The sequence below is a fragment of the Musa acuminata genome, chromosome BXJ1-1 (assembly GCF_036884655.1).
Source record: "Musa acuminata AAA Group cultivar baxijiao chromosome BXJ1-1, Cavendish_Baxijiao_AAA, whole genome shotgun sequence".
In the NCBI taxonomy this organism is placed as follows: Eukaryota; Viridiplantae; Streptophyta; class Magnoliopsida; order Zingiberales; family Musaceae; genus Musa; species Musa acuminata.
In genome coordinates this window covers 23,211,920-23,238,372 of record NC_088327.1, presented here as the reverse complement: position 1 = coordinate 23,238,372, position 26,453 = coordinate 23,211,920, and the positions used below count along the sequence as shown (strand labels likewise).

The following is a 26,453-nucleotide window of genomic DNA, read 5'->3' as shown; positions in this document are numbered from 1 at the left end:
GAAATTCAGAAAATATATCTTTCTATCATTAGTAAACTCTACAGTTCTTCCTATGTATCATGTCCATCCTTGTCTAGCTTTATTGAATAGGAATTTTGCTACATAGTTTTATTTGATGCTAACCAGATTCAGTTTTTCTTTCATATCAAATTTGTGTTGTTCATGAGTTGATATGCAATGTGATGTACATCTTTATGTCAACTTAGTAATCATATTAGTGCAGGCCTCATTTGTTTTCAGTTTTGTACAATAGATTTGCCTAACATCTTTTGATTATAATCACCATGATGATTAAGTTAGCAAATTGCTTCATGGTTTATGCTACGCAGAGAATTTCACCTGCAACAACTTTCTTATAGATTGCCATTTGTGATGCTTTACTCATATGTTGAGGTTTATTTTTCTTTTATTTTATGATCAAGGCACATTCTTTATTTGTTCATTCAGGGACAAAGATACCCAGAGCAAAGATGCTTCACTTATAGAATTTGAGAATCAGGTTTGAGTATCTTTTTTTGTTGAAGCTATTATATTACCTTGACTAGAGAATATCTCTAGTGGTTTCTCAAATTTGATTATTGAAAAGTCATTAGTATTTTACTTGCTCTTCTGGCTTGCCTCTTAACATTATGTAACCTTTCTTGCGAATTATTGACAATTACTATACAGGAATTGTGACTTTTGTTAGTCTTTTTATTAAGAAAGAAAAAAGAGACATTATCTCACTCTTCAATTCCATCCTAGATATTCTTTTATCATAGATCATTCATGAATAATATTTTTAGACACATTTTAATTCCTTTAGCCTTTGTTTTTTCTCTTTTATTTGTGTCTTTTTCAATTTGCACTTTTCTGGCAAAATATATTACAAACTGATATGTAGCTCATTTATTCATCATTTTAAAAATAAAGAATTATCATATTAATAATATAGGTTTGTCAAGAGGAAGCCTACCTTGTTGGAGTTGAATGTAAAGGCACTGAATTATCAACATCATTATTTGCTGTTGATGAATCACTTGAAGAATTTGTACAATTAGCTCATGCTGTTACACTTGCCAAAAGTATGTTTCTATTTCCCCCATTGATCATGATGTAGCAAATAGTTCTATGGTTGCTCTAAGTGTGCATTTCTAGAGGTCTAGAATCTAGGAGTATATTATTGCTTTGACTGTGTCATTGAATGATGAAATTCAGAAAATATATCTTTCTGAGGCATCTTTCTGACTTGAACTACATTCTTTAATCTTACATAGGAAATATTTGATTGATGTCGCTTATCTAGTCCTACATGACATGTCATATTTAGTAATTTGTGCATCTCTTTATATATGTCTCCTTCAAGATTCATAAAAGTCATCCAGTGTTGTCAACAACACTAACAGGTGAAGACATCATGGATAGCTATTGTCATCCATTGAGATGTTGTATGATTGATTATATTTATTGGGGTTGTATAATGTTGAGTTTTTCAATGGTTGTGATTTAAATTCAAATAGTCACAATCGTAATTGCTTTCTATCTGGCTGAATAAGCTTTGGTGTTGGCGGGTTCTTTGGTTACGTTAATGTCTCTTGAAGCTAGGGAATTGGGTTAGAGAAATTAAAAAAAAAAATCAGAGAATCTCAAAAAGTTTGAAATTATGAAAGCAAATGTAATTTTCAAATTTTTTTATGTCCTTAAATAGAAATATTAAATGCAAAGCTACCTTTTTTGTGATCTTGGAGTTCTCTCTTGGTGGTTGTTATTCGTCATATTCTTGAGAAGGATTAGTGACCATATGACACTCCTATAATATGGGCTATTTGCTTTCTCCTTTTCAAAATTTCTATGGAATAATACAACCAAAATTTAATGATCTATAAATTCTTCTCAATCTTAGATTTTTTCTAATTGAGTATGTTTGTTCTGACGAAATTAGGGAGTAACTTATTGACCAGATGACACTCCTATAATATGGGTTGTTCCATTCTCCTTTCCAAAATTGCTGTGGAATAGTATAACCAAAATTTAATGATCTATAAACTCTCCTTGACCGTGGGTTTTTCTCAATTGAGTGTGTTTGTTCTGATGAAATTAGAGAGTAACTTATTAATGGTTTTATTCTCTTCATTTCTTGGGTAACCACAATTGCGATATGTAGAATGAATTTTCTTCGTTGTCAGGTCTTATGCTGTCTAGTTTGAACTTACAGTAGCTTTCTAGAGTGCTTGTAATCAAGATTCTAGTTATGCTAACTGATCCAAAGTTTTGTTTAGGCTTGCTTATTGAAATCAAAGGCTTCATATTGGCTCTAGAAAGGGTGATGAAGCCAAGTGTGGAATCCAAGCCCTTGATATTGAATGTGTAATTTTATCAGGAAGAAGTTCTTATGCATTTATGATATAATTATTATGTAGTCATTAAAGCTCTCTAATGTTGTATTTTATATTGCTTACTATGCTTTAACTAAAATGACTTTACTCGCAACAATATGAACTAAAATGACATTACTAGGGGTGAGGAAGGGAGAAAGAGGAAAGAGGAATAAAAATAGAGGTAGAAGGAGGCTATGGTGGAAGAGGAGGAAAAGAAGATGAGAACACTTGGCGGTGGTTGCACAAAGAGCAAAACAGGCTTGTGAGGAGACACGAACCTTAGAAGGAGAACCAGTTCAAGTAATTTTAAAAGAAAAAATGGTTTGATTCGGGTCTTCGAAAAGGGAAAACGGGCCTAGCATTTTTTTTACAAAAAAGGTAAAAAACCATACCATACAGCCTAAAATGAGGTAGTCCACGTCTTAAATCGTGCCCGGACAGTCATTATCAATCAAACTGACTAAAATTGAAATCAATGAAAATTGTGTTGTGTCTCAGTTTATGATGTAATTCATTACTTTCTGAGTTACTTTCTGCCATTTGGTAAAAAGTGGGAAAGATAAGTTAATTTCTGCCATTTAAATGTATTTTATAAATGTAATGAAATCTTCTAGCTCACCATTTTAGAGAAAGAGTAATGCATAGTTGGTAGAAATTTTCTACCAAGATTTCTTTCAAGTCGAGTATATCTCAATTAAGACATATTTTTATGATGTTTGATGATATCTATCATTTGTTGTCTATATCTAATTATCTTACACTTTCATTCAGATTTGTTGATGATATTTCTTTAATGTCGAAAACGATAGAAAACTTCACAAGCATGGATAGTTTTAGTATCTGAATAGTGTAAGTTACAAAAACTCCAATGCATTATATTCAAATAGTATCCTTGTCTTTTAATTGTCTTTTGCATGGATTTAAATAGTGTGCTTCTGCTGCAGTACCTTCGTCTATGGATTGGTTTCAGACCATACGGTCTGACGCTAGTTTGTTTTGTTTTTTCTATTATCTTTTCAGGTGATATCAGGTATGACCCAATATATTAGTACCATGCTGGTCTCATAGAATATTGAAACTGATATTAGAGAGAGATTGTAGACCTTGTTGTGTATATTTATTTTATTTCAGGAGTAATTCTGATGCATCTTTGATTTGAATTAACCTTATTTCTAGTAACGTATGGAATGTTACTTCTAGATGATTGTGTAACTTAGAGAAGGCACTTGGTGGGGACGTTAGGATGTATGATGGAACTACTCTCATTGTCAGTATCTTCAACCAAAAGGGTGCAAAATTCATGAAGCAGCCTTACAAGCAAGTGCCCAGGCTTTTTTCAATTTTAGCTATTTTAGATTTCATGGGAGCCAATGTCATGTCACTAAACATGCATTTGTTATTCATTTTTAGTTTTTGACTTCCCTGCATTAGATGTTATTGTTGCTTGTTTCATTATACCTTAGCAACCTAAAATTTAGGGATGCAATCCTAGAGACACATTATATGTAATCCAAGTTACAAATATTGTATATATTATTGCAGATCTCTTAGGGTCTGCTGAAATAGAAGTTGCATTTGACCACAACAGCAAACATGATGACAGATAACTCAATTTCTGATAGTTTGAGAAATTTTGAACATTTGTTTTTTGATATTACAGTATGGCTCTTTAAGTCAAGTCGTTGATGGTTTGAGCAATTTAATTATTTCCTTTCATATAAATTTTTATCTAAAAGATTCTCTTCCAATCTTTTGGTAATTTCTGACTTTCCATTTATTTTCTTTTAATACGCTTGTTAATGAAGTTATCTCTTGATCTTCGAAGGCCTTCCCTTATGAAGAATGCCATCAAATCATTTTCTATTATGATCATCTGTGCTAACTAGTTCATATATGGATTAGAAAATTGAACAAAAGGTGCACAAAAAATGGTATTGTCATACAAGGTCTGATTTGTGTGATTTAACAGGAAGTAACGTCATGTACTTGGACATACTTATTTCCATTTCTACAATTGTCATTTTCAAATTCCTACTAGGTTTTTCAGGTTTTATCTTATTTAAAAGAAAGATTTAGTTTTTATTCTCTCTCTTGTAAGGAGAATATCCGTACAAATGTTTTTAACACTGCCGATGTCGGTCCCAAGCCCGAATGAAAAAGGTGGAGGGTTGTGGAAGGCCGCTAAGAAGCAGCTTGAAAAACATTTGAGAACTCATATGCATGATCTTAACTGTTTCGTAATAAGCCTAGGTCATCATTGATATTAGATGTGAGACAAGATTGTCTGGAAGAAAACTATGATATTATCAGCTGGGACTAATCATTTGCTCATGAGACATGAGACATCTGGTCTAAGGGTAAACCCTATGTATCTGAGAGGAAAATTAGAAATCTTGTCGTTCAGTATATTGGCAGATTTGCAATAATTTGAATTTTCAAGACCCAACATCACTATCTATTTTTCGACCAGATACTCTAAAATCATACAGTACTTTCAGATTTACCAATTATTGTTCTTTGATCTCACAAAACACATAGAATCATCCTCTTATTTCAGGTTGATCATGTTACTAGAGGATCTGCACGGCCCAAACTTATCTGACCTTGCCTGATCTTAGTATTGTGCAAAACATGTCAAGCTCAAGAAGAAACAGCAGAAAGATCAGTTCTTCATGGCAAACCATTAATCCTTATTTTGTTAGATGAGTAGCTTCTCTTTTGAATGTAGATAACTTTCTTGAACTCCTTGAATTACTGGTCAAATTCCTGCTACAGGCATTAATTAGATATTTGGACTTCTTCTAACACTATAGATCATTACAGTGTTTGTAACTGTAAATAAATTTTCTCTCAATATGTCACTCAAACTTCTTAGCTATTTTGTTTCTTTTTTTGGCTGTAATCTTTATATGTTTCCATAGTATCTTTTTATGTATTTCAATGTCATTTGTGCAAATATGTTTTTTGTTTATAAATTAATTAATGTGACAAAAAATTGTAGCTTAAGGAGATGGGTGGAAATGGTAGCCTAACCAGAGGCGAAGAAGCTGCTGATGCTAGCAAGGTATCTGATCAATCAGCTGAAAGGAAAAAAAGTTTGGTGGACTGGATGAACTTGATTAAACCTGCTAATGGGGAGAAAGATCACTGGGTAAGTTTAGATGCTTTTTCTTTGGTTATTAAAGAATTTTTTCAACTTGATATTTGTCGGTGTGAAAAAATGATTATTCTAGAGATACTTTCATTTGTTTTTGTGACTTAAAACCTTATTTGTTTCTGGAGCTGGTGCTGGCTCTATTGCCCTTTGTTGAATTTATATTGTTTGCTACATATGAGAGGCTGAAGTGTCCCTTTTTTTTGTGATGTATTTTGTTTATGTATTCATATATGCTGGTTGTTTTGGTCAAAGAAGCTATTAGTAAATCTGGCTTGCAATGTATCCTGAATGAGACTATCCATATTATTGACCGGCCAGCTGGGCATCTTAATTTTTGAGTTATTGTTGTATTTCCCTTGATTCAGAATTGCTATTACGATTCTTATGATCTGCAGTAGTTGAAGCATACCTGTATTGCCATACATTTAGGTTCCGGATGAAGCTGTTAGCAAATGCACATCATGTGGATCAGATTTTGGAGCTTTCAATCGCAGGGTGATGATTTTCATCTAATCAGTTTTCTTTTCAACATTGTTTGATATCACAATTTTCCTTGTGATATAGCATGACAATTCCATTCTTTACTTTCAGCATCATTGCAGGAATTGTGGCGATATTTTCTGCGACAAGTGCACAAAGGGTAGAATTGCTCTCACTGCAGAAGAAAATGCTCAGCAAGTCCGAGTTTGTGATAGATGCATGGTATATTGACTGGTTTATCCTTTGCTTTTAACATCATTGCACAAATTGGTTTTTGTACTTTTGATGATGTCATTTCTTACTCCTGAAAATTGATGCTTGTAGAGATATGCAGTTTTAAGTTTGAACTATGTCAGGTTGGTCTTCACTGATAATGTATATTAAATAGTGGTTCAAATTTAGGTGTCTGCATAACCTTTTGGGTTCAGGAGAAAGTTTTGGTTGTTGATATTCTGGAAGTCGAGATGATGATGGTAAACATTATTTAAGTCTTTTAAGATATTATATTTATAATGGGTCTTCTTCTAGCAGTAGTTATTTGTTGTTCCAATCTCATATAAAATCTGATGTATTATTGCTAAAAGGAGATCTTTTTCTTTTCTGGAAGCTAGGTTTGCTAAAAACATTTTACCCCTCCACTGACCATTGACTGTCTTTTAAAGAGATTTGTGTTTTTATAAGGATCCTCCTTGAAACAATCTGCAGTGATAGACTCATATATTTTAGTATTATCATTAATCATAAGGGTGAAGAAAGTGTTTTTTAAAGAAAAAACACTTTTCATTTTACATCTTTATTGAGTGAATTACTTTTCATTTTAAATTTAAAGAAAGTGTTTAGCCAATTGAGTGAATTACTTTTCATTTTACATCTTTATTGAATTTTCATCCAGAGGATTTGCTACAAGTCCATTAGCTAGATTTTGCACCTTAGGTTGATAAAACACTATTATCAGCCAGCGGTAGTCCCACTTACATTATGGCGTAAACTGTCTTAGTTGATCAATATTCTATTCTTTGTTCATGGATGTTCTACAAAAGATCTGAACTAGTTCTTACATTATGGCTATTATTAGCCAGTGGTGGTACACTTACATTATAGCTTGAATTGTCTTACTTGAACATTCTTTTCTTTGTTCATGGATGTTCTACAAAAAATTTGAACTAGTTTGTCATCGAGAAATTTACTGTCTTGTCTTGTGTTCAGGCCCTCTGAGTTCATATTACATGTAAACATTAGAGTTGGCAAGTTGCTTTGCATGTGTGAACTTAGTGTTGACTTGTCACCAAATGCTGACATGTGGTCACCAATTTTGATTAACTTTCACTAGAGAAAGGTGTTGTCAATGGGGCCAGATTATGTACTTTGTGGTTGCTGAACTAATTTCCTGGGATAGTGAAAATTACTGAATTAACTTTTGTGAACTATGTAAATCTCACAGTCATGTGAAATTTAATTTTGTATAAAGCTAGAAAATTTCGTTTTTCTTCACATATAGTGTAGAAACTGTGGAAATAAAACAGCCCTAACATGCTTGATCTGCTAATTTAAGTACTGAAACTTAAAATTGCATGGTTGTTAGTATGAATGTTAGATATTCTGAGCATTAACTGAAAAACACGACTTGAGAAGTGATTTGCTTGATGTTACATGGGAGTCTCTCACGTTGAATAGGCAGAAGTTTCTTAAAGGTTAAGTAATGCAAAAGAAGCTGTCAGCAAACCTGCCGGTCTGCAAAGTCATGAAGATCTTGTGCGAAGGCTTCAGGTGCAGTCTTTTTTATTGCTATAGACCATCATGTTTAAACAGATGTCTCGCTGTGGTACTTTATATGGAGGGCATATTTTTCTCATTGTTGGAAAATGATCCAGTTAGCCAGCTTTATTAGTTCTTGCATCTAACTTCTTTAACCCAGATATTATGATGAATAATTAAGGTTTTGGTCTTGATTTTTGCAACAGGAGGAATTGAACAAGAATCGTAAGTCGGGTACTTTACTGCTATATTGTAGAACATTATACTATGTTTTCTGATATAACATGTACTACTATTGACTAATTTATGGTAGTACCTATTTCATAGGTTCAAATTCTGATGAGTCTTGGAAGCCAACGAGGGAAGTAGCATGTCCCATCTACACAGTCCACCTTCAGGTCTATAATATCAGAACTTTTATTTTTCTGCAACATGATAAGCTTTCTCCTTATCTCTTCATCTATTTTCCAAACTGGAATTTTGCTGATGTGTTGTTAGGACTGAATTCTACGATATTTACCTTGAGTTTCAGGTGTAAGTTCCTGCCTCAGGCTCCCAAACAATCGAATGTGGTGTCTGTCAACACCCTTTCTTGGTCAGAGCTGATTGATATCTGATTTCGCCTTGCCATGCCATTGCTATTTCTATCCTCCTATAATTCTCTTTGACAAGCAGTAGCATCGCACATGCTCTCTGCGGTCACCTTGGTTGTATACCCAAGTTGCCTGCATTTTTGTAAGTGAACTTTCGTAAACATTCACCTCATAAAAGGTCAAGTGTGGAAGCTATGTTTTCCGAGAGTAGTGTGAAGATGAAAACCAGGAACTAGATGAGCGAATAAATAGTAATGCTTGTAATGACTGTTGGTGTGCAAAACTTGTTCGGTGACCACATAGATTTGTTGGTAGGAATTGCTTTTGGGCACAGTTCGTGGCTACTATGGCGGTGAAGTAAACATAGTGATGAGTGCTTTTGTATGCTTTCATATAGAAATGATAACTGTCATAGACTTTTACTATCAACTTTACTTTTTTTTTCCTATCAGAAAAGTGATTCTATGATATTCTATTTCTTTCTTTCTTGACTTAAGAGAATATTTCATAGATGAGATTATTTGACAGGTTGATGCAGGTCGAGTCAGCCACAGCCCCACATCGAGTCAATAAACCGTGGCCGGTTTCAGGTTTCATTTACTGCATTCTTCTTTTTCCCTTGTTTGAGTTCTGCAGCCTTCCATCTATTAAAATGGTTTGTAGTTAAACTAAGCAATTTGATAGATGCAGACAACTTCATGTTTTGGTTGTCTCATTCTATTTGTTCCTATCTACTGCTAATATCCTATGCCAATTTAATGTATTCATGCAAAGCTCAAAAAAAAACTTATAGATATGCCGACATTGTTAGTCTTCATCAATTGATTGTTATAATGAACTCAAATTGATATTAATATTAGAAACATAACTTGTCAAACAATCATCGTTAGTAAAATGCGACAGAATAAAAATATGAATCAATGTCTTCATTATGATTGTTGTTGTTGCTAATTAAAACAACTAGGACATTATAAATGATAGGATCCTTGTAATATCAGATATGTAAATCAGGCACAATATACAGATGATATATCATGGGTATATAAAAATAAAAATAGTAAAATATATATAATTTTATACCTCGAAACCACCAAAACATGTGTGTTTGTGAAAATTCTCTAGTCAAACTACTCTAAAAAAAATTTCAATGAACAATAACTTGGCACAAATTATTGAAAACATTTGATTATCAATATAAAAATAATAGTAGACAAATGAATCAAAATATGCAGATTGACAAATAAATAGTGTTTCAGAAAATCAACATAAGATTAACTTGGTTTGATAAATTTCTACCTATATTTATAGAAAAAAATTGAATTCTTCATTATATAAGATTAACTATGAGGTTTTTTGAGTTATTCTCCCTCGCATGATTTTTTTTTAACATCTTCTTATATAAATCTAAAGTACTTTTCACTTTAACTCAAGATCTCCGAGAGCACTTAAATGTCTTACTTTTTTCTCTCATCAAAATCTTGAGATTTATTAGAATAAATCCTAATTCACGTAGAAATTTTAATTTAACTAGAAATTTTTTTCAACTAAATTGAATATAATTAGAACTCCTAAAAAACTTACCAAATCTAAGGAGAATCTTTTATTCAAAATCTATAATTGGAGGGCATTTGATTGATTATATAGGGAGAGAAGCATGACAATTATGCAACTATAATTGTGTTTGACAATCAAAAGAGCTGTCCTCATCAACCACTCAAATGCTGTTGAAAAAACTGATTATAAATTATATAATTTATAATCTGAAATGGTTTCAATAAGTTAGTATATAGTAAATAATCTCCATAAAAGATAAATTCAAGAGTGAAATCCAAGCTTAAAATATTCCAATTTTAGTATGACGTGTCATAATTTCTATTTTAAAAAACAGTCATTAGACCTATGAGAATAGTAAACCAAATTGAATAATATAATAGTATAGAGATATCAAACAAATAATTCTATGAGTTTGATGAAAATGAGGCATTATGATTGTCTATTATGGTTTTTTTCTGTGATATGAACAGAGGTACATGACTTTCTATGAATAGACTATGTCTTCTGCTGGACTCAAGACAGGGCCTGATAAGTTCTAAATTGTGGAAGTTAGCTTACTATATCAACAGTTAACAAATGCTTGATTATAGTGATAGTGTAGTTCTGGTCCATCTGGATTAAAGGATCTTAGTCGAGTCTAAAGGTTCTAATTTGTGATTATTTTAGTCTCTGGGATTTATCTTTTGTTGAATCAGCTGTTGACTTGTAGAAGACTAGTAGCAATCTTCATGAGATTGTTAGTGAAGCTTGTTAAGTTTCATACAAATGCTCACCAACTAATGACATGGCTATTGTTTCAGTATTTTTAATTATGGTGTTGCTATCATTTATCACAAGTTTCAGCATCCACACCTTGTGGTTTGAATTATGCGCCTTGCAAGCATAAAACTAACCTCTGAATCAGTATTTCTTCATGCCAATTCCCAGTTTATTTAATGAGATTAAGTTAGCAACAGCTGTTGTGATTATTGTTTGCAATTCCTAATATCACATATGGTAAAAAGTTTAAATTTTCATGATAATTCCAGTAGAAACATTTAAGTCATGAAATGCTTATTATAACATCACGACAATCATCATGATGATTAGCTTGTTATCAAATTGCTTCATGGTTCATGCTACATGGATATTTTACCTACAAAAGCTTTCTTATAAATTACCATTTGTGATGCTTTAGTCATATGTTGAGGCTTATCTTTTTTTTATTTTATGATCAAAGCACATTTTTTCTTTTGTTCATTAGGGACAAAGAGGCTCAGAGCATTGATGCTTCACTTATTGGAATTTGAGAATCATGTTTATTTATCTTTTTTTTAAAACTATTATATTAGTCCTTTACTAGAAAATATATTTAGGGGTTTCTCAAATTTTATTATTGAATAGTCTATTTGTTTACTTGTTTCTCATTCTTGTTTAACTCTTGGCTTGCCCCTCAACATTCTATAATATTTCTTGCGAACTATTAGCAATTACTCTATAGGAATTGTGACTTCTGTTAGTCTCTGCTATATTTATGTAAGAAGGAAAAAAGAGACATTAACTAATTCTTGAATTGCATTCTAGATATTCATTTGTCACCATAGCATTCATCAATAATATTTTTACACATATCAATTCCTTTAGCTTTTTCTTTTTCTTGTTGATTTGTGTGCTTTCACTTTGCACTTTTCTGCAAAAATATATTGCAAACTGATATTTAGCTCATTTTTTCATCATTTTAAAACTAAAGAATTATCATATTAAGAATGTAGGTTTGTCCAAAGCAAGGTTTGCAATACCATACTGTATCGGTATTTCGACCTGGGCTCGGTACCGGTACGATACGGTATACCGAGCGGTACACCCAGGTGTGCCGGTACGGCAGACCCTGACTCCAAAGAAAGCCTACCTTGTTGGAGTTGAATATAAAGGCACTAAAGATAATACTTTTTCTATTGATTAATCACTTATAATTTGCACAATTAGCTTATACTGCTCCACTTATCAAAAACATGGTTTTTAATTTCGATGTATACTGCCCGATATAGGCAGTACGTACTGGTCCAAGAGCCTCTCGACGCGCGGACTGCCTGCTATCAGCCGGTGCCAAATTTTTGGCCCCGTATCGCTCGATACAGGGTTGTATTGGGCAGTAACAGTCGAAATTTCAACCATTACCGACTTGTATCCTATTTTAGATGTACTTCTCGATATGGTATGCCTCGATATGTACCGTACCGAGCCAGTACAAACCAAAATTGTGAATCTTGATCAAAAGCAGGGTTTGCCGTACCGAGCCATACCGCCCGGTACGGGCGGTATGTACCGGTCCGACAAGTTGTCGGTACGCGGACCGCCCTGTACCGGTCCGTACTGTAGCAGCGCTACAGTAACACTGTAGCACAATGTAGCAGTGCTACAGTGCTCGGTACACCTTGGTATACCGGTCGGTACACCCGTACCGTACCGTACCGAGCACGAGTCGAAACGCCGGTACGGTACGGTACGACGAACCTTGATCAAAAGTATGTTTCTTATTCTCTCGGTTGAACATGATATAGTGAATAGTCCTATGGTTTCTCTAAGTGTGCATTTCTAGAGGTCCAGAATTTAGGAGTATATTATTGCTTTGGGTCATTGAATGATGAAATTCAGAAATATATCTTTTTGAGGGTTTTTTTGGCATGAACTCCATCCTCTAATGTTACATAGAAAATATTTCATTGATGTCACTTACCTAGTCTTACATGACATGTCATATTTAGTAACTTATACATCCTGTTGTATTTGTCTCCTTCAAAATTCATAAAGTGTTGCCAACAACAAAACAATAGGTGAAGATTAGAAATGTTGTATGATTGGTTATATTTATTAGGGTCATATAATGTTGAACTTTTCAATGTTTGTGACTTAAATTCAAACACTCACAATCGTGGTTGCTTGCTATCTGGCTGAATAAGTTTAGGTGCTGTCGGATTCATTGGTTATGTTAATGTTGCTTTGAGCTCGAGATTATGAAGAAGTCAGAAATTCTAAAGAAAAATATATTTTTCTATATATTTTTGTGGTTTTAAATAGAATATTAAATGTAAAGCTACCTTTTTTGTGATCCTAGAGTTCTTTCATGGTGATTGTTATTTATCATTTTTTACAAGGATTAGTGACCAAATGACATTCCTATAACATGGGTCTTTCCCTCTGTTTTTTAAAATTATCATGGAATAGTACAGCCAAAATTTAATAATCTATAAACTCCTTGACCTCCGATCTTTGCTTATTAAGGTGTCTTTGTTCTGATGAAATTAGTGAGCAATTTATTAATGGTTTTGGACCGTTCATTTCTCAGGTAACTAGAATTACATTATGTAGATACGGAATGATTGGATAGTGTCACTTGGTAGAACGAATTTTCTTGGCTTATGCTATCTAGTTTCAACATTCACTACTCTTTCTAAAGTGCTTGTGATCAGGATTTCGGTTATTCTCACTGATCCAGAGTTTTGTTTAGGCTTGCTTATCGAAATCAAAGGATTTATATTGGCTCTGGAAAGGGTGTTGAAGTCAAGTACCTAGTCCGAGCCCTTCATGTTGAAATTATAATTTCATTAGCAATAAGTTTGTTCCTTCCTCTAACCAGGACTCTTCATCCTAGCTATTGAAGGATAGGAGGGAGTATAGAAGTCTTTTCATAACTAAGGACCAAATAGAGGTAGCAAATTATACTAAAAAAGAAAATGTTTGGAGAAGTCAGTAAAGAGGTGATAAATCAGGTATAGTTAAGATTAGAAGTGCAAGATTTGAGCAAATTGATCGGTTGTAGGTAGGCCCTTTTAAAAGTTTTCTATTGAAAGGTTTGATCTTTGGGCAACTACAAGTTACCATAATACCTTTCAACTTGTCTAATAATTTTTCTTATTCTAGTCATCCTCTTTAATAAATCTATATGCATCATTGGCGTTGATTAGACCTTTAGGGGTAAGGGTCTAGATCCATGCATCAGCATATGGGACTTGGGGAATATGAATATGAAAAATACTTCAAATCAGAAGAGGGTAGAAAAGATCTTACAAAATAACTAAATTCCTCTAATAATAAGATCAGATATGGTATCAATGTTCATAGCAACATTAATATTAAAGTAAGTGGGCCATCTACTCGAAGGAATATTACAAAGCCAAGGGTCATCCCAAACCTTTATGGTGCTACCAATATTGATGATTCTCTTAAGCTCGCTCTTAACAAGGGAAATCAAATGGCAAAGACCACACCTAGTCTTAAAGATTCTATTGTGTTTATAATCAATCTTTGAATATCTTCATTTTTAGTTTGTTGTATAGTGGCCTAAAGTTTATCTTTATGGTTTAACATAGGAAGGATCCATTAGGCACCAATAGATTTCTTGACTATTAGAAGGCATCAATAAATGTTCTTGATGGGAGAACGTCTATATAAACGAGGGTTTTGGTTTTGGCTCTATCTCTCTCTCAAGTCTAAAGGATTTCCAACACCATCTAATGTGAGAGTTCTGAGCCTAGAAGTGTCAAAATACAAAGAGAAACCATTGTTGAAATTTTCGACAACAATGGCTAGAGGTACACAATTTTCGTTTCCGCATTAGTTTTCTTGTGTTCCTATTATGGTGGTTTAGAAACACATTTTCGTATTAAATTTTCTAACAGTTGGTATCAAAGCGATTAACCTTTACCTTGATATGAAAGAGTTTTTATTTTTATACCATGAATATGGCTTGATTTTGGTTTCGTTTTTAAACCTTTTGATATATTTCATGTTGAAAATCATGAAAATATAACATTTTCAGTATTTTTAGTCGGTAAAATGCTTATATATTATATATGAATATTTGATTATATTAATTTATAATTTACCCACATGGATTATGAATTTGAATATAATTTGATAGTTTTTTCATAAAGACTATTTGAATTAAAATATTAACCCATAGCCAATTTTTATGTCATGAGATTTATCTTTTGGGATGTTTAACATTGGTAAAACATGCAATTTAATCTATTAAGCCTTAAATTTTGACATAACATATTTGATTTTATGTCATTTCTCAAACTGTTAATTTCTTTGATATTCGATGTGACATTCTCAGGGTGATAACTATAAGATATGGATGGAGAGGATTCTCCTTTATTTAGAGCGGATGGATATTGATTATGCCATTAGGAAGAACAAATCACCTACAGTCACTAATACCAGCACTCTAGTTGAGGTCGCATTATATGAACGATGGGAGTGATCCAATCGGCCCAACATAATGTTTATCAAGACTAAAATAACTGCTGGCATACATGGTTCTGTTGACCAACATGAGAAGGTCCGAGACTTGCTACAAGTTATCAATGAGCAATTCATCACTTCAAAAAAGGCACTAGCAAGTACCTTAATAATGATATTCTCATCCCTCGGACTCACCAACATAAATGGTGTGCATGAGCATATAATGCAAATGCGAGATATTACAACTCAACTTAAGAAACCCGAGGTTAATATGGCAAAATCTTTCCTGGTGCACTATATTATGAATACCCTTCCACATTAATATAAGCCTTTTAAGATTTCATATAATACACATAATGACAAATGGTCAATCAATGAATTAATTGACATGTGTGTTCAAGATGAAGAGAGGCTAGTGATGGAATTGGGTGAGAGTGCATTGGTGGTAACTACTCACGGGAAGAATAAAACTGACAAAAATCCACACACTTCTACTCTTTAGTGCACTATATGGCATATGCAACTTTTTGTCTTGCTTCTTCACAAGTAATCAAATTCACACGAGTCAAATCCTGTAGCATCTAATGGAATATGGACTAACATGCAGTTCATTAAGCATGAGGAATTATGGTTTGGCTAAGAATAACATTTCACATGAGAGACATTCTTTTCCTTGAATTTTCCTCCCTTAAATGCCAACTTTTTAATTGAACTCCCTCTTTTTTGTTCTTCAACCATGGAGTCTCCTTGTAATATTTGAGTTAATTTAATAAAATCCTTTGTAATATCTGTTTATCCGATTACCCATTATAGTTGTATTTGAAGAACACAGCTTGAATTGTCCATACCTTTCAGACGACTGTGAATTCCTGTTGGCTAAACCTGACACAGTATGCTGTATGAGACCTCAAATCAGCATTTACCTGTTAAGAATTAGGTCAAATAATAAGCACTCCATGCAGGATCAGATGCTGGCCCTTACTAACACAAAGGTGTGCTCTGATGTGATTTTTTCTTTTTTTTTTTTTGAAACTGCACCTTCTTGCCTGCAGAGCAATGGAAAGTTCCATGGTTTCATGTAAACAATATAGTGTGCACTGTTTATGGTGCTAGTATCAATGGCAAGCAATCCTGATTGTAAATGCTGGGGCTTCCTGATATTTGGTGTTATAACAATAGTATTGTTTGTTGATTTCTCCATCATGCTGGAACTGTTATTAAAATGAGGCAACAAATAATTTTTGTTTAACTTTGCAGATTGTTTATTTAATATCTAGTCTTTTTTTTATTCTTGTTGTTTTTGGGACATCATTTTTGGTGCCAGCGCCTTTCTATGTGTACACTTTTGACGTATGCCATCCTGTTCTAAACAACATGGTGATCCTTGTTTCTTATAAGAAAATTAAATTTACAAATGAGTAATGCCAGAAGTTCTGTGCAGAAGAGTAACCAATGAAAACTTTTTTTGGTACCACCATCTAGATGTCCCCATATCTGATGGTAATATATTTGGCTGAAAATATGTTTGAAGTAATTATTTAGGCAATTCTCTTTAATGTGTTGATGATGAAACAACCTGGAACTTTATCCCTTGTACAAGGACTATCCCTTTTCCTTTGAAGCGAAAAATAGACAAGTGTATATCATTTTATCAATTAGGATTATGAAATAAGGACTACAAGAGAGAGAAGAAAGAGTGTGACAATGAAAATGAGTGAGTGTGAGAGTGAGAGGGAAAGAAGCACAAGGCGATGACAACCATTATAGACTTAACATCATCGCGAATTGTTTGCAAAAGTAATAAAAAAACTCTAGCTTTTTAGCTGAGATATTGACTTTCCATCCAAAAAATCCTCCTATCAGAAGTCTTCACCGAGTACGAGGACAATGTATTGTTATACATGACTTGTAAAATTAATGAATCTGGCAGTGACTGTCATGCAACAAAATTACTGGGTAGAACAACAAAATTGTGCACTTTTGATCCCTTTTCAATGGGTAAAAGAAGCCTGTCTACATAATGACATGACAATATGGATTTATTCATTTATTTAGTATCAAAATGTGAAAATTTTGTGGTTGTGACTTCTTATCGTCTTTTTTGTATTCGGCGGAGTACTTCAAGCACTATTTTGATCTCATCATTCTATTTTCAACAATGTGATTCTATTGGCACATTCTTTTCTTCTTTTGTTGAATTCATGATGGTGGATCATACTAAAGAATCTCATGTTTTGCAGTATATTAGTCATCTAGTTAATCAACTTGCCAGACATCAATTTTTGAAATAGCTTGTCAACTGGAGCGAAAGACGATACTTGGGGCTTATTCATTGCTTAAAGTGATTGAGTCAGAGTTGGAAGGCTATCTATCAGCAGGCAATGGTCGCGTGGTATGCAAACAACTATTCATCATTTCAGCATCATATGTAGGAGGGCTGGTTCAAGTTCCAAATTGATACCAATGCTTGTGTTCTATTTGTTCAAATCCTATCCTCATTCCCATTTAAACTTTTATGCATTAGGGAGATTACCAAATAGAAATATTCTTGTATGTCACTTGTGTTTTGGCTTTTGCTTGCCATGCAGGGTCATTGTCTCTCCCTTATTCAAGCTGCATCAGAAGTACATGAACAAGGGGCAGTTGATGACCGTGATACATTTCTGCATATTGTCCGGGATCTTCTAAGCATCCATTCGAGTAATCCTTGATATTCATAATGACTCAATACAACCTTGATTATAATATATTTAGTTACACTGATATGCTTTTCTTTTAGATTCTCAATTAGCATTACCGACATATGTATCAGCACATGGTATAGTTCAGCAGATATCAGGATTGCAGTCTGACTTGCTGTCTCTTCAGTTTGAACTCGAAAACTCTCTTCCAGAAGACCGAAGAAGATGTATCAATGAACTGTAAGTGAACTTTGTTTATCATGTGTACAAACTTAGATTTAATGTACCAGAGACTGGGAATAGAATGAGTCAATATTGGACTAGCAGTTTTTGAGAAAAAGAAAGCGTTATAGCCAGCCCCATGTTATTGCATAAGTCGTACCCTGTTTTCTAATAGTGGCTCATACTCGACCCTGACCTTCTAGGGATGGATCAAGCCAATCTTTTTTCCTTTTGAATTAAAAATGTTATCTAGTAGGTTACTTGGCAACTTTTCATATGCTTTTTCACATCAATGTCATGAGGATAATCAGGATACTCGACCCTGACCGAAGACGATGTATTAATGAATTGTAAGTGAACTTTGTTTATCATGTGTACAAACTTAGATTTACTGTACCAGAGACTGGGAATAGAATGAGTCAATATTGGACTAGCAGTTTTTGAGAAAAAGAAAGCGTTATAGCCAGCCCCATGTTATTGCATAAGTCATACCCTGTTTTCTAATAGCGGCTCATACTCGACCCTAACCTTCTAGGGATGGATCAAGTCAATCTTTTTTCCTTTTGAATTAAAAATGTTATCTAGTAGGTTACTTAGCAACTTTTCATATGCTTTTTCACATCAATGTTATGAGGATAATCAGAATGAACTCTTTGTAGAAATATTCATGATATGCATTAATATACATATTTATTAGTTTTTGTATATCACAATAGGATTTGTGATATGTGTACACATATTTATTCTTGTATGTCTTGTATATCACATAGCATTTGTGATACGTGTTTATCACGATAGTCACCTTTCATATGTTTTGATGTTATTCGTTAATATGCGTATTTAATAAATGCTTTGCATCTTTTACGGTGCAGATGCACCCTTATTCAGACCCTGGAGCAGTTATTGTTCTCGTCATCAACGACAGCAGAACCATTGTTAACACCTAGGGTATGTGTTTCTACTATGTTTGTTGATTCATAAGAAGCCTTGTTACTTTGTATTTTGCTTGCTTATCTTCAAATTTTTGTATATATACTTGCCAAACCTTTATAATACCATATTTGTCCCTCTAGATTTTACGTGTAACCTTAAAGATTTAGATTTGTGTATATTTGCTTCTTGATACATGTTAGGGTATAATGATTAAACATAATACCTATTGGGTTGGACGTGGAACTAATTTTCCATATTGCAAAATACAAACAAAAGTGAACAAATTCTTCATGAGAATTTGGCATGTACATATTTTCTTAAAGATTCGGTAGGACATGATAGACAACCGAAAAAGTAGAACTAGACTTTCAAAGAGTAACTTTTCTTGAAAATTATTGTCATGATGACCATCAGTGATTGCAAAAGGCGCTCGGGCGCTCGCCTAGGCGCTCGGGCGAGGCGAGGCGAGGCCCGAGCGCCTCGCTAATGTCCAAGGCGGCGCGCTTCAATCAGGCGCCGCCTGGGCGCTCGCCCGAGCCCAGGCGCTGGGCGCTTCGGGCGAGCGCCTGGGTAAACCGAACCAGAATTTTAGGTCTGGTTCGGTCCTGGTTCGGTTGTTAGTTTGTTCAATCGAACCAACTAAACCGATATAACCCCAACCCTAACCCTAACCCTAACCCAACACTAACCTGCTGCCGATCCCGATCCCGATCCCGATCGCGATCTCGTCGCTCGCTGCCGCTGCTCCCGCTGCTCCCGCTGCCGCTGCTCGCGCCTCCCGCGAGCCCTCCCGCGAGCCTTCCTGCTGCTCGCGCCTCCCGCGAGCCCTCTCGCTGCTCGCGCCTCCTACGAGCCCTCCTGCTGCTCGCGCCTCCCGCGAGCCCGCTCGCTGCTCGCGTCTCCTGCGAGCCCTCCCGCGAGCCTTCCCGCTGCTCGCGCCTCCCTCGAGCCCTCCCACTGCTCACGCCTCCCGCGAGCCCTCCCGCTGCTCGCGCCTCCCGCGAGCCCTCTCGCCTCCTGCGAGCCCTCCCGCGAGCCTTCCCGCTGCTCGCGCCTCCCTCGAGGCCTCCCGCTGCTCGCGCCTTCCGCTCCCTTTCCCTTTCCCGCTACCGCTGCCGCCGCTCGCCGTTGCTGCTGCTGCTGCTGCTGCCGCTCGCCGCCACTACCGCCGCTCGCCGCTGCTGCCGCCGCTCGCCGCTGCTTCCTCGTTTCTCCGTCAGCAGGTTTATACTGTTAATGTGATTATATTTATTAATTATATTATATATTTTTATATTTTTATTTAAAATTTTAAATAATTATATTTATTAATTATATTTTATATTTTTATATTTTAGCGCCTCGCTTCGCTCGGGTGAGCGCCTGGGCGAGCGCCTAGCGCCTCGGGCGTTTTTGGACCTTGGCGCCTTTTGGCGCGTAGCGTTTTTTAAATCACTGATGACCATGATAGTTAAAACAGTATTGTATGGCACTGACACTAGACCTGAGGCTAAACATATTTATGCAAATGTTCTTGTAATTTCAAAAAAAATCTAATCAATAGGGAAAATATAAAATACCACCCTAAGCTTGTTAGGATCAATATGTCACTAAGAGGGGGGAGGGGATTAGTGCAGTGATAAAAATTATGTTGATTGAAAAGTTTCGTTTGATAAAATTGTTTCGTCAAAGCTCGTATCGAAAAGTAATGAAAGTAATAACTTAGGATAAATGTAAAGCCTAGAGTGTAGATAAGTAATGAAAGAAAGCAGTAAGGAAAGAACACATCGGATTTATAGTGGTTCGGTCATTGTGACTGACGTCCACTTCCGATTTCTCCTCCGTCGAGGTCACCGGCGTCCACTAATGGTCTTCCTTCAATGGGTGAAGACTAACCACCCTCTTACAATACTTTCTCCTTTTCATGGGTTTAGGAAAGAACCCTTACAAGTCTCACACCTCACTTCAATGATCATAAAACATAGAGAGGGAGGAGGAGGACACATCACTTTTGTAATTCTTTCACACCTCAACACTTTAAGATTTTATTCACAATTTGATATACTTTCATGCAGAAAGGAATGAGATATTTATAGGCCCTAATGGCTTCAAAATTGGAGCCTAAAAGTGTTTCATCCCAGGTTTTCGGAGTACTAGCGATACCACCGCTTGACACTCTGACATTGGGTGGTACCACTTCTCGGTCTGGCGGTACTACCACCTAACAGAGTCTCGAATACTGGGCTCTAGTGGTACCATCGCTTGACAGGATGGTACCACCGCCTAACAGGGCGGTACCACCACTTGGCAGCAATAATTATCGATGGTACCACTGCCCAGGCTTCTTGGTGACTGAGCCCTGGGCGGTTCCACTGCCCTAGTATGGTGGTGCCAGCGTCAGACAAGGTTTAGCAACCTGTTTGGACTTTGAATCCAGCCCAAACCGGTCCAATTACGGGCCCAGTTGGCTCGTAATAGGTTTAATGGGATTACCTCCCAAACCTAACCCTAATTATGTGCTAACTTCATTTAAGGCATATACTAAACAAAACAAGTCTGATATGTCTAGATTTCTTCTAGTGAGCTTCCGACGATCTTCCGACGGACTTCCGACGATCTTTCGGCAATCTTCCAGCGGACTCCCGGCAAGCTCTTGGACTTCACGATGATCTTCTTAGTGACTTCCGATGAGCTTCTTCTCGGCAAATTCGGGCGGCACTTCCAACGAACCTCCGGACTCCCGATGAACTCTCGAACTCCCAAAGAATTCTCGATCTTGACTTCGGTACTACGTTTTGCTTTATGCCTTGATCGCTATAGTAGTTAATCCTATATACTTTTCTCAATATATAGATTGGATCAAACAATTTATCAATTTACGCCTTGATCGCTATAGTAGTTAATCCTGTATACTTTTCTCAATATATAGATTGGATCAAACAATCTTCCCCTTTTTGATGATGACAATCAATTGATGACGGAGTTAACCTTACCTCTCCCTATCTATATGCCATACTTGAGAAAAGTCACTCTTGAATTCAAGGTCTTTGAATACATACGATGCATATGTGATACATTTTGATATTTTTCATATATTTAGTATTTACGATGTATTAGACGATACCAATCATATTTCAACAAGTATTCACAATACATTCAAGCATTTATGATACGATACATTTTACACATTATTTCAAACATTTATAATGCCAAGTTGTCATCAATTTGCCACATTTATCATTATGATACGAAATCAAGCATGATTTTAAGAATGAAACATTTTCAAGTATCCATGCCATATTACGATGCGTTTTAAGCATTTATGATACATATGATGCATATGCGATACATTTTGATATTTTTTAGGTATTTACGATATATTAGACGATACCAATCATATTTCAAGTATTCGTAATACATTCAAGCATTTATGATATGATATATTTTACACATTATTTCAAGCATTCATAATGTCAAGTTGTTATCAATTTGCTACATTTCTCCCCTTTTGTTATCAACAAAAAGGAGAACCATTCAACAATGCAAGTGTTTTTTTTTTGAAATATTCAAGTAGGTTCTACACCAATTTATCCATGCTAGCAAACATGAGAAGTTTAGTAAAAACTTTGTATAAAAAGTGAGAAGCTAGCATTTTTGCTTAGAAACTTTTTGGTTCTTCTTAAGATATGCAAGTTTATTTCTTCCTTTGTCATAAAAATAAGAAGAAGATGAAGAAGAGTAAGGGAGGAATTTATTCTCCATAAGAAATCAAGAACCAAATTCATGAAAGGATTTGAACCAAGTCAAATCCATAATAAATGAGTTTCATTGAATCAAGCTTCTATTTTAGCAAAGAGAAAGGATTCATTAAAAGAATCAAGATGTCAATACAAAATCAAATCCCTATTCTTGCAAATGATCATCACATACTAAAAGTCCCTAATTAAAAATTTTTCTTTCGTGAGAAGAGTGAGGAAGAATTCATGGGAAAGGATCATCAAATGAAAGATCAAAAATCCATGAATCAAACTTCATAAATCAAATCTCTTTTCTTGTAAATAGAATGATAAAGAATTCATAGGAAACGATCTCAATTTAAAAAGAAAATTTAAGTTACAAAAAATCAAGAAATCCGAGAAGTATAAAAGAGAAACTCATGCATCAGAAAGATTTAACATGCCTAATTCTTAGAGTTTTGCATGTATTATACCATCATCAAGAAGCGTATCATAATATTAAAAAGCACTATACTTAGTGCATAGTTATACTTGTTGCACATTATTCTACATTCATCGAACAAATCATAAAAGGCACTTAAAAACTCATTGAAAGATAAATTTGTATCTAAAGAACCACTTACCTCATCTTTGACAGCCATTAGTGCGTTGTTGGTGATTTTCTTGTTGCTTTGTTCTTCATCTTCAGAATAGCTCGAATCATCCCATGATGTTTTGAGCGCCTTCTTCTTCTTTGGTTGTTTCTTCTTCACTTGGGGATATTCACTTTCGAAATGTCCCAGTTTTTTATATTCGTAGCATATAAGTTATTCTTTCTTGGGTTCAATTTTATTTTTAGTATTATTTTAAAATTTAATTATTTTTATGAATTTTTTGAACTTTCTTGTCAAGAGTCCCAAGTCATCATCATAGTCCTCATCATTTGAACTTCCTTTCAAGTGGTATTCATAAGTTCTTAGTATCATATCCTTCCTATTCTTTGCAAGGTTATTCTCAAGCTCTTTATGAGCATTGCAAGTCATCTCATAGGACATTAACGACCCGATAAGTTCTTCGAGAGGGAAATTATTCAAATCCTTGGCCTTTTGAATGGCTGTAACTTTAGGGTCCCAATTCTTTGGAAGAGATTTTAATATTTTATTAACGAGTTCAAAGTTAGAAAAATTTTTACCAAGCGCTTTTAGACCATTGATGACATCCGTAAACCAGGTGTATATGTCTCCAATGGTCTCACTTGGTTTCATCCGAAACAATTCATAAGTATGGACTAAAAAATTTATTTTGGACTCATTTACTCTACTAGTACCTTCGTGCATGATTTCGAGTATATGCCAAATATCGAACGTCATTTCACAAATAGATACTCGATTAAACTTATTTTTATCTAAATCGTAAAACAAAACATTCATAACCTTGACATTTAAAGAGAAAGTCTTCTTCTCCAACTCATTCCAATCGTTCATTGGAAGAAAAGACTTTTGAAAATCGTTTTCCACAATGTTCCATAACTCAAAATCCATAAAAATTAAAAAAATCCTCATTCTATTTTTCCAATAGGTGTAATTCGTCCCATTGAATATGGGTGGACGTGTGATTTAGTGACCCTCTTGGTTGCCATCAAATGCCATCTCTTTTCGGTTTCAAACCAAAATGAGAGTGACCTGCTCTAATACCAATTATTAGGATCAATACATCACTAAGAGGGGGGTTGAATTAGTGCAGCGATAAAAATTACGTTGATTTGGAAAGTTTCGTTCGACAAAATCGTTTCGTCAAAGCCCATATCGGAAAGTAATGAAAGTAATGACTTAGGGTAAATGTAAAGCGTAGAGTGCAGATAAGTAATGAAAGAAAGTAGTAAGGAAAGAACACACTGGATTTATAATGGTTCAACCGTTGTGACCTACGTCCTATCACGGATAAAACTGTAAACATGATGTTTGATATAATGTTCATGTATGTCCGTGTCTTTTGGTTTGTTTATGCTTTACACAGCATATAGAGGGACAGTTGAAGGCTTAACAACCCCAATTTAGTTAGGTTTGGTGGCCATTTTTGGCTTGTAAATAAAGGTTGTGTCATGTGGACACTTGTGGGAGATTTCGATCTATAGTGGACCATTTTGGATCCTTTGTTGTACGACCGTTCAGAGTTTGTGAAGTCTGTTTGTAATTTGCTTTGGTTATGAAGTGTTTCCTAAAATGATTGCTTGTGGATCTCGAGTAAGGCGCTTTCTCTAACCCGTTTTCTCTTTTGTAGGTCCTAAGGGACCATAGGAGGTTTCGGGGAGGTTGACCTTTGCGGACGGACACGTACAGGTGCCGCACGACTTAGGCAAAACTAGCTAAGTCCATAATAGTCCACTTCCGATTCTGCCTCCGTCGAGGTCACCAGCATCTACTAATGATCTTCCTTCAATGGGCGAAGACCAAGCACCCTCTAACAATACTTTCTCATTTTCACGGGTTTAGGAGAGAACTCTTACCAGCTTCGCACCTTACTTGAATGATCATAAAACTTAGAGAGGGAGGAGAACACTTAGCACTTTTACAATTTTTTCATACTCCAACACTTCAAGATTTTATTCACAGTTTGATATACTTTCATGCAGAAAGGAATGAGGTATTTATAGGCCCCAATGGCTTCAAAATTGAAGCCTAAAAGTATCTTATTCCGGGTTTTCGGGGTACTAGCGGTACCACCATCAGTATTGGGTGGTACTACCGCCTGACACTCTAACACTAGGTGGTACCATCACCCAGTTTGGCGGTACTACCACTTGACAAAGCCTCGAAGACTAGGCTCTAATGGTACCATCGCTTGACAGGGTGGTACCATCGCCTAACAGGGCGGTACTACTGCTTGACAGCAATAATTGTCGACGGTACCACCGCCCAAGCTTCTTGGTGACTAAGCCCTAGGCAGTTCCATCGCCCCAGTTGGGCGGTGCCATTGCCAAACAGGGTTCAGCAACCTATTTGGGCCTTGAATCCGGCCCAAACTAGTCCAATTACGGGCCCAATAGGCCCTTAACAGGTTTAATAGGATTACCTCCCAAACCTTACCCTAATTATGTGCTAACTTCGATTTTTGAGGCATACACTAAACAAAACAAGTCTGGTAAGTTTAGGTTTCTTTCAGCGGGCTTCTAGTGATCTTCTGGTGGACTTCCGATGATCTATCGGCAATCTTTCAATGGACTCCCAGCAAGCTCCTGAACTTTACAATGATCTTCTTGGTGAGTTCTGACAAGCTTCTTCTCGGTCAATTCCGGCGGCACTTCAAACGAACCTCCGGACTCCCGACAAACTCTCGAACTCCCAAAGAATTCTTGATTTTGACTCTGGCACTTCATTTTTCTTTATGCCTTGATCGCCATCATAGTTAATCATGCACACTTTTCTTAATATATAGTTTGGATCAAATAATTTACCAATTGATTTCATTATCAAAATCCGAGATTCAACAACATCAAGATAGAAGTCCATATCTTGATTGCTTATTTTTTATAAAATCTGTATGTTATTTATTTATGCTACATCTTCTATTTGTCAGAAACATGTCACTTTCAAATCTCTTAGTGGCATACTTGATGTAAATTGCCTTACTAGTCCAAATTACATGGATTGGCTCCGAAACTTAAGAATTGTTTTTATGGTAGAGAAAATCGCGTATGTCCTTAATATAGTGATGCCTACGCCCGAGGAAGGGGCAAGCAAGGATGAGATCACTTGCTACGTAAAGTACATAAATGACTCCACTCATGTTTAGTGTTACAT

The 26,453-nt window shown here is 35.4% G+C and overlaps 1 pseudogene; it reads left to right on the top strand.

The window, feature by feature from the left end:
• Positions 1-26,453, top strand: part of LOC135679469 (uncharacterized) — a 69,375-nt pseudogene that overhangs the window by 4,101 nt on the left and 38,821 nt on the right.